General features: G+C 43.5%; 1 protein-coding gene across 2 annotated transcripts in view; it reads right to left on the reverse strand.

The window, feature by feature from the left end:
• Positions 1–10264, reverse strand: part of INPP5E (inositol polyphosphate-5-phosphatase E) — a 1512334-nt gene that overhangs the window by 613335 nt on the left and 888735 nt on the right. The gene's annotated exons all lie outside the window — the stretch shown is intronic.

Here is a 10264-nt window from a genome sequence, read left to right on the forward strand (position 1 = left end):
TTTAAGGCTGTATTAGGATATAAGGAGGTTTGGTGGCAACCTTTTATGGACGCATCCACTTTGCCTGGGCTTAATGATCTCATTACAATTAAACCAGTTTTGATTCAAAAATGTAAATGAGTGATGTTGGTTTATATGACATGTTTAGAAAAATGCAGTATATAAGGTGAATGAAATAATAAGTATCGCATAAACATGTTCATATTTATGTAATTAAATATTAGCAGTTATTAATACATATATTTTTTATATTTAATATTGATGTATTTTTGTACACACATGAGCTTTTAAGGGTTTTACCAGGTTATTTATTAATGAACTTTATATTATACTTATATATTTATACTATTTAGAAAAAGGAATGAATTCTACAATGGCTTTACATTTTATATATTTGATGCTGATCTAGTTTTGTGAACATATATAAGTATAAGTATGTAAATTATTCAATATTATTTTATTTTATTATTCATATAATATATATTTAATATTTTGATGTTTTATAATTTTTTGGAATTATGCAATACACTGGAGTGATGTATTTATTATATAGTTGAATTTTTATTTTCCACTTAGACTAGTGGTGTACACAATATTACTGAGAGCTTATGTGAATAACATGAAGCATATACTGTGCCTTTTCACTTTAAGAGAAAATGCCTTGTTTTTTTTTTTTGGCGGCAAAAACAATATTTAAATGGATGTCAAATTTTGTAATAGTGTTCTGATGAAACCTATGTTTAGTGAGTGAAAGCACTTAACCTCAATTGTCATTAAATAAGATTTTTATAGTACTGCTGGTGTGCTTGACCTTGTTGTGGTACTATTCGTGACTCTTGTGCGTTCGTGTTTTGGATGAGGGCTTTGTATCTTTGCTGCATCTTCAAGGTCTTTGAGATTTAGATAGGTTAATCTTTAGAACAATGGCATGTGACTGATTCCGTGCAATGCAAATTCTTCTTGAGGTGTGTGGTGCCCTGCTGATTTTTTGGTGTTCAAGTTTATTATCTGTAAGATTTATGTCTCCAGCAACACTATATATGTACCTCTCTTGCACACTATAATGTGTTGTTTGAATAGTAAATGGTCGTCAGGCAGAAGGAGACAATTCTTACACTGTTTCAAGATACCTATCAATCAGGCTGGCTATAGAAGATGTGAGAAAATGCTGGCCCGTGGTTTCAACAGGAAAGACTCAGGAGCAGAAGTGACTATAACTGCTTGGAGTTCAGTTTATTTAAGATACTGTTTGGGTGGACTTACTACTAAAGTATGGGAAAATGCCTAGTTATTTAGAAAGGGGTGTACTGCAAGCTCAAGGTGATAGTATCTGTGCTTGGTACAAGTTATTAGGGCCTCAGACCTGGATTTCTAAGGTTGTACAGATTTTGCGGGAATCTTAAGGGGAAAAAGCTCTTCCTTAGACAATCCCCTACAGAGTAAGTCTACTGGTGGCTGTGTGCTGAGCAGTGCTTAATGCAACTTTTTTCCTTCCATTTTTTAAAGAAAAGGACACTTCTTACAGTTCAGCACTTTTAATGCTTCTCAGAGTTTTGAATAAAAGATCCTGGGTGGCTGTCACTCTGTGTTACTTGCAGCAGATTAGACAGAGAGTGATTCAATTAAATAAAGCCAACATTGGAGCTCTGTGACTTCAAAACCTCTAGCAAGTCACAGTTCCCCTAATCTTATGACACTGAGCTACAGTTTAATGACTCCAAATAGGTTTAGAATTTCAGAAACTATCTTGTACAGTGGAGGCAGGGGAAAACTGTAATTAGTCTACAAACAGTAGGGAGCAGCAGGGGCAGTGGTGCTTAGTGTATCAGTTGGGGATGGGGCAGACAAAAGAAAGTACAGTTTTGTACCTACCATAAATGTAGATGTCCGATAGGTATGCATCTGCAGTCCTTACATATGGGTTCTCTCTCCAAATTTAGCCTTCATTAGAGGGCTCCTGGCATCTGGGGCAAGAAAAACTGAGGAAGATGGCGTCGGCTGACGCTTTTATACCCCAGGCGCTCTGACGTCGGGGAAAAGGGCGACATCAGCCGACGCCAGACCCAGACTTTGGAATCTGGCCGACCGAAGGGCTGCCTGAGGCAGGACAACCCATATGTAAGGAATGCAGATGCATCCTTGAAGGACATCAGGGAAAAACAGGAGCATGAGCAGTGTAACAAAAGGCACACTGGAATGCAACTTCAGCAAGCAAACAATATGCAGAATATGACTATAGCAGTAAAGATGAAATATAAACAGCTGTAGAAGCTTAACTCCTACAGCAAAAATTGTTATACTGCCACTACTACAATCTAGACAACAGTTTAGGGCACCAGACTAGACAGAGATTTACAAGTAACACTGCTCATGGAAAAATGCAGTAATAAAGGTCTAAATGGCACCCAAATCTTGCAGGAGTCCTCAAATTGTGAATGAAACTACAAGACTAAGATCCCAAACACAAACAGCTAGCGTTTAGAAATGATTCTACTTATGGAGACAGAGGTGCATTATACTGTATAAATGATGGTCGGATGTTACAATAAGTCACATTTCCCCCAAAACTACAAATAATGCTACAAAAATTAGAAGTTATGTACTTACCATAATGTTCCATCTGAGTAGGTGGATTCATTTGTCTGCAACCTGTGGGTATGGATCCGATATCGGATCCGAACCGGCATGGTTTATCCAGCTATGGATCCGAGCTCCTAGCTCCTCCCCTCACCCATAATGCCATGCTCTCCCTACATGACCTCAGATCGAGTTTGCCCTGCACCAACTACCCTAATAAAGGGTAACACATCCTATGCAGGAAACTAACAAGGCCAGGGGGATAGGAGGGCGGGATGGTTGCAGACAAATGAATCCACCTACTCAGATGGAACGTTATGGTAAGTACATAACTTCTAAATCTGAAGTAGGAGAATTCATTTGTCAGCAACCTGTGGGACAGAGTCCCCAGCTACCTGAATCTTGGGCGGCCATCATGGAAGGATATTCCGAGCACCTGGAGCCAAAGGATGCTCTACCTCTAGACGTGATGTCCAGCTTGTAATGAGAAATAAAGGTATGAGATGAAGCCCAAGTAGCTGCTGAACAAATGTCATCCAGAGGAACCCTAGACTTAAAGGCCGCTGAAGTAGAGACAGACCGAGTCAAATGAGCATGGACTCTCTCCGGTGCGGGCCTCCCAGAAGCTTGGTAAGCTAACAGAATACACTAAGAAATCCAGCGTGACAAGGAAACTTTGGAAATTGGCTTACCCAGATTGAATCTGGCAAAGGAAATGAACAATTGGTCGGATTGCCTATGACCAGCTGTCCTGTTAAGATAAAAACGAAGCTGCCTGTGAACATCCAAGGAATGCAGCTTGTATTCACCTTTGTTCTGATACTTAGGAAAGAAAACAGGGAGGTTGATGGACTGATTAATGTTCGCTTCCGAAGCTACCTTAGGAAGAAAGGAGGGATTGATCCTGAGGCACACCCGGTCTGGATGGAAGACCAAATAAGGCGGTTTCATGGACAGGGCTTGAAGTTCAGAAACTCTCTTAGCTGAGGTAATGGCTACTAAAAATGCAGTCTTAAGAGACAAGAATTTTAGATCTACTGTGGCCGCAGGCTTGAAGGGGGGAGCGGTCAAGGCCTGAAGAACCAAAGAAAGATCCCACGGGGGAACCGTCTCTTTGACAGGGGGTCTAAGCAAAAAGGTGCCTTTTAGGAAGATTTTACATAACTTGGCAGACATAAGAGGCCCAGAGTCATGACCAACATGGTAATGAGAAATGGCCACTAGCTGAACTTAGACTGTAGAACTACTGGCACCATCATTAAATAGAGTAGTAAGGAAGTCTAGAACCAAAGGAAGGGGAACCGTGAAGGGATCTAGACCTTGCCGCTCCGCCCAAATGGAGAAACGCTTTCCATTTACTGCGGTAAATTTTTCTGGTAGAGGGTTTATGAGCCGCTACCAGAATGGCCTTAACTGGGGAAGAGATACCGGGAGTCCTGATTAGGAGTGGAACTGGAGCAGCCAAGCAGTCAGCTTCAGGTTGTCCAGGTTCGGAGTTGGTAGGTTCGATGGGTGTGATATCAGATCCGGAATGGGATCTAGAATCCAAGGTGGATTCACTGAATGAGACCTTAGGTAAGAGAACCAGATCTGTCGAGGCCAGAATGGGGCAATGAGGATCATTCTGCACCCCAACCGAGAAGCTTTCTGAAGCACCTGGAGCATCAGAGGCAGAGGAGGGTATGCGTAAAGAAGACCAGGAGGCCAAGCATGCACCAGAGCATCTCTCGGGGAATCCCCTGGAGGTGGGATTAGAGCGAAAAAACTGTCGCACTTGGCGTTTAAGGGAGAAGCAAAGAGATCGCAACAGGGAGTCCCCCACCGTGCGAATATACGTTCCGCTACTTGAGCATTGAGAGACCACTCGTACGGGGAGAGAATGGTGCGACTGAGCTTGTCTGCAAGGATGTTGGACCGACCCGGAATATGCGTTGCGATGAGAAAGCAGTTGGTGGAGATCGCCCATTCCCACACTCTCATGGCTTCTCAACATAAAGGGTAAGACCTGGTTCCCCCCTGTTTCTTGATGTACCAGACCACCGACATGTTGTCTGACTGAATCGCAACTGTTCCCAGGGGAAGGAAAGCTTGAAGTGCTTGCAACGCCAAGAGCACCGCCCTCATTTCCAGAACATTGATATGCAGGGAGGTCTCTGAGTCGTTTCACGTGCCTTGGACCGTCCGGCCCGCAAAATGCCCCCCCCACCCGAGGCGGGAAGCGTCCGTGGTCACTGTGGCGAGAGGGGGAGATGCACAAAAAGGGCGGCCTCTGTGGAGATCCGGGGAATGGAACCACCACAAGAGAGACCGCTTGCAAGCCTTGCTGATTGCAATGGGGTGATGCAAGGGGAGAGACAGAAATGACCATTGCACCTGAAGTGTCCACTGAAGTACCCGCATGTTCAAGCGGGCGAGTGGAAGAAGAGAAATCACTGCCGCCATAGACCCTAGTGCCCTCAGGACCAATTCTGCAGGAACCGAGCTGGAGTGGAGGATGGCCCGCACCTAGAGTCGCAGATTCCAAACTCTGTCGGTTGTGAGAAAGGCCCTTAACTTCCTCGTGTCTAACCTGGCTCCTATGAATTCTATTAACTGAGTAGGGACCAGGTTGGACTTTCCTACGTTTACCGTGATGCCTAGCCAGGGAGCTAGGCGAAGAAAAGAGTCTCTTGCCAAGGATAGTAGATGCCTTGTTGGAGCGGTGAGAAGCCAGTCGTCCTGGTACGGAAAGACCTGCACCCCCTGAAGCCTCAATAAAAAAACCTTTAATAGGTGCAATAGCATCTGTACTGATATAACATTTACCCATCCTTCCTTGGCTTTTACCTTTTGTTTTAATACACTAGCTACTTGTAACTCAAAAAATCTGGTCTACTTAGCTACTTGTATAAAATGCACTGCTTTCTATGTAGGGCTTACGAAAAGAAGACTAGCTGATCGTATTTATAATCATCTATATGAAATCAAGAAAGCATCAGATACAAATGCTTTAGCACAGCATATAAAAGATCATAGAGACCATACATTTCTGTTTAGAGTACTAGAATTGGTGCCTCCAAATGTTAGAGGGGGAGATGACTCTAATAGTTTAGCCTTGGCAGAACTTAGGTGGATATTGAAGTTCAATGCTCACAATTTTCCTGGCCTTAACACTTTTGTGTCTATTAAGCCCATTTTGAATACTAGGAAACGTTAAATTAACTGTTAATGTAAAATAACTGCAAGTTTATAATAATTTATAATATCTATCATAGACTTCCAAGTTTCATATTTTGCAATAATAAATTTGAATATTATATATAGCAAATAAATGAACTAATAAACTAATTTGTATATATATATATATATTTTTGATAAATAATTTATAGTTCTAAATCTTATTACATATTTTTTGGACAAAATTTTTTATTTTTTTAATTTTTTATTTCTTTTATTTCTTCCAACCCTTTATGCATTTCCCTGTAATTGGAATGTTATTGCCATAGTATATAATTCTCTATTTATATATATTTTTTTGATTTTCTAGGTTAAAATGATACGAATTTGTAATAAATTTAAATATTAATTTAAATATAAATTTTATTTGTTATAAGTCACGCTAATGAAAAAAGAAATGACTTATGGTATTTAGATTTAGATTTTATTATATGTTACCTTACATTATATATATATATATTATATATTTCTTATATATGCATTCATGCACATGTTTCCATAATTCATAGCTAATGATATCAAGCACATTTACATATACTATTTTCATATATATTTATTTTTATTTATGCATATTATCCATGAAGTATTTTATCATAGTATACATTTATATGTATCTTTTTTATAATACACCAATGATACTAGACAGATATTCTCAACACTCATATATATATAAAGAGTTTTCTAGGTATAAATTATGTGTTAGGCATTTTTTATGATTCATTCATTATTTAATCGTTGCTTGGTGTCAGTAAGCTGCTCTGAAGAAATATACTTAGTGTTAATTGGCGGCTGCATTGCAAGCATTCGCCTTTAACTGAACGGAAATTATACCTAGTAACGGTATGTTGTAAATACAGTTTTATGTAAACAGTTTTGTTTATGATGCCTCTGTCACCCAGTACGTTTATATCTTCTGCTAGCATAAGCTTTTATTGCTTTTATTTACGGTCTAGGTTTTAGACCGACAAGGCTGTTTTGTTTGTTGCTTTGTGTCAGTAAGCTGCTCTATAGAGACATGCTCAGTGTTAATTGGAGATTGCACTGCAGGCATTCGCCTTTAACTGAAAGGAAATCATACTTAGCAGCGGTATGTTATAAACATAGTTTTATATAAACAGTTTTGCTTATAATGCTTCTGTCAGCCAGCACGTTTATATTTTCTGCTAGCACAAGCTTTTATTGCTTATATTTACGGTCCAGTATTTAGACTGATTAGTCTGATTTTAACTTTAGATGCACCTGAGTTGCTTGGCTTCTGGTAACATTTTATTGTTGTCAAACTGCAATTTTTGACTAATTTAAAACTGTATATATATTTTTTATTTGTTGCAAAATTAATTACTGCCCACCAAAATCTTATTTTTATTTTTATTTTACCACTAAGTGGTTTGGAAATCTAGATCTGTAAAGATGATTTTGGGGAATAAAGAAAAAGAAAATATATTTCAGTAGCACCTTAATTGATTCGTTTAGCTTCACGCTAACTTGCAGTTGATATTCATCTCCTGCATTTATTTTTCTTCATCTTACTCCCTGTTGTTTAATTAACTTTTACAGATGATATGATTTTGGAAACGGTCTTGAAATTGGATGTAGTAATTTTGCATAGTTTTGTTTTGTGTTTTATATTTATATTCATAATATTAGATTACTGTATAGATGCTAGTTAGTTTGCTTTTCCTTTAAAGCACTCATTGCCAATTAATTTAATTGATATAGCTTAATTGACCTGATTTAGATTTCAATTTATGCTATTTAAACAGTGTATGTGGGGTTTTTCTTTGTCTGAGGAAGCGTGGTTGCACCTGAAAGCGCTTACCGTTACCCACTATTTTATGGATTAAAGGAGCTTTTTACTACAATTTTGCTACGTTGTTTGACTGCTTCATGGACTTTTAATTACAAGTGTGCTATATTCATTTTTGTTAGCTGCCTTTTGGACTTTCAAGAGCATTCAAGTGTGTCTTTACTGCATCGTGGTAGAGATCAGGTTACTGTTTCTACATTAATTCTATTAACTGAGTAGGGACCAGGTTGGACTTTCCTACGTTTACCGTGATGCCTAGCCAGGGAGCTAGGCGAAGAAAAGAGTCTCTTGCCAAGGATAGTAGATGCCTTGTTGGAGCGGTGAGAAGCCAGTCGTCCTGGTACGGAAAGACCTGCACCCCCTGAAGCCTCAGGTGGGCCGCAACCACTGCTAATACTTTGGTGAACACCCTGGGGGCTGTGGTGAGACCAAAGGGAAGGACCCTGAACTGGTAGTGACTGGCTCCCAGCCGGAAGTGAAGAAACCTCCTGGATCATCTGTCCATTAGTATGTGGTAGTATGCATCCTTGAGGTCTATAGAGCACATCCAGTGATTCTCTCCTAGAAGGGGGAGGATGGATTGTAGAGTGACCATCCGGAACTTCTCCTTGGGAACTGCCAGGTTTAATAGGGACAGGTCCAGAATGGGTCTTAGGTCCCCCGTCTTTTTTGGCACTAAAAAGAACCTGGAGTAGAACCCTGATCCGATCTGGTCTGGGGGGACGGGCTGGATGGCTCTTTTCCTCAGCAGATGGCCAATTTCTGCTGAAGCGACCTCCCTCTGATTGGGTGGAATGTCGGGGAGGGATTTTAATTTTGGGACGTGAAGAAATGGGATTTTGTAGCCTCTGGATATAATCTGGAGAACCCAGCAGTTTGATGTTATGGACTCCCATGCCGCTAGGTGCTCCGAAAAACGTCCCCCGACTGCCTCCAGAGTGGAGCAGTCGGGCAACCCCTCAGGGTTGCTGCGTGGGCCGTTCAGAGAAAGGTTCTCTGGACCCAAAATTCCTAGGAGCCCCTCTGCCCCTAGGGCGGCGTCCTCCCTGTCCTCCTCTGCCGCGGAAGGAGTGGTTGTCCGGAGCGGGTTGGGATTGCTGCGACTTCCGGAACCACATCTTCTTCTGGCCCTTTTGGTTCCTAGAGTAGGACCTCTGGGGCACAGAGAAGCGGACTCCGACGGCAGACAACGTCTTCCCATCCTTCTCGCTCTGGACCAAGGTGTCACGAACCGTCTTGCCAAAAAGGGCAGAACCGTCAAAGGGGGTGTTCGTGAATGACGCCTTGAAGGGCTCTGTGAAATCGTAATAGCGAAGCCAGGCCTGGCGTCTTGTGACTAGGCCCACTCCTGCAGCTCTAGCGGCTCCCTCGGTAGCATGGGAAAGTAACCGCATAGAGGTATTGGTCATGGAACGAAGAGTGGCCATACTGGTGGAGTGCAAGAGTTTGTCCTCCTCCGACATGGACTCTGGGGGGGATGCACCGTATTCTTTGATAAGATCGCGCTGCATCCTAATGACATGTGCCAAATAGTTGAGCGCCCTCACTGAGAAGGTGGCTGAACTAAACATTCGCTTCCCCAAGCGGTCCATCATCCGAGACTCCTTGCTCGGGGGATGGACTGAGGGACTCTCCTGAGCGAGTTCCCTCTTAGTGGCTGCTGCTGACAACATGGCATCTACAGGGGGTCCCTTGCTCCAGTGGGCACGGTCAGCAGGGGGGCTAAGAATCCTGTCCAGCCTCTTGGGGATTGGCTCCACGGTGTCCGGTTCCTTCCACGCCCTGGTGGTAATAAGGTCCACCAGGGGGTCGGCAGGAGGGGACACCCAAGAGGTAGACGGGCCCGCTTCAAATGCCTCCAAGAACACGGACTCGTCCGAGGAAGACTTTGGGACAGACCACCCACCTCTTATACGTAACATTTCCATGATGTCTCCAAAGGAGACATCCTCAGGGGGTGATCTTGGGGAGCCTTCCCCTTCCTCCAAATCCGTGTCTTCAGTTAAAGACTCGGGGGAGTCTATGTGCCTCCTCTTACATGTGTGCTTGCGAGGTGCTTCCTCGGGGGGGCTGTCCGAGGAGCCCTCGCCAGCAGTGTCCAGTTCCAAGGGAACTGCTTGGGGCAGTGAAACGGGCTGTCCCAGTGGCCGGGTGACGGAAGCCTGACCCAGAGCAGATGGAGTGCGGGACGGAGCCGAAGCAAGGGCCGGGGGTCCGGATGCCCTCAACAGAGCCCTCTCCACTACATCAAAAGCCGAGGGGGAGCCAGCCTCGACCAAAGGATCCGAAAGTCGGCTCCCCCTCGGATCCGAGGAGTGGATCGGCGCCGGCGCCGAGCCCCTCAGATCCGAGGGACCAGTGCGCTCCGACACGGACGGTGCCGAAGGCACACTGAGTCCCTCGGATCCGAAGCTCGGGCCAAGGCTCCGAGAGGTCGGATCCGACAAACTCGAGGGCAGGGTCGGATCCGAAGTACCCAGTACTGTCGGTGCCGACCCACCCCCAGCTCCGAAGCTGCCGGTTCCGAGCGCTCCGAGCCCGTGTAGCGGGTCGGAGAAGGAGCTATGGGCTTGAAAAATGGGGTCGAGCTCCCCTGGGAGTCAGGAGCACTCCCATCTGCATCTGGGCCTGGATGAACCTTCGCATCATCCGGTCCAGATCAGC

The sequence above is a fragment of the Protopterus annectens genome, chromosome 16.part0, assembly GCF_019279795.1.
Source record: "Protopterus annectens isolate FY-2018-M chromosome 16.part0, PAN1.0, whole genome shotgun sequence".
NCBI lineage: Eukaryota > Metazoa > Chordata > Ceratodontiformes > Protopteridae > Protopterus > Protopterus annectens.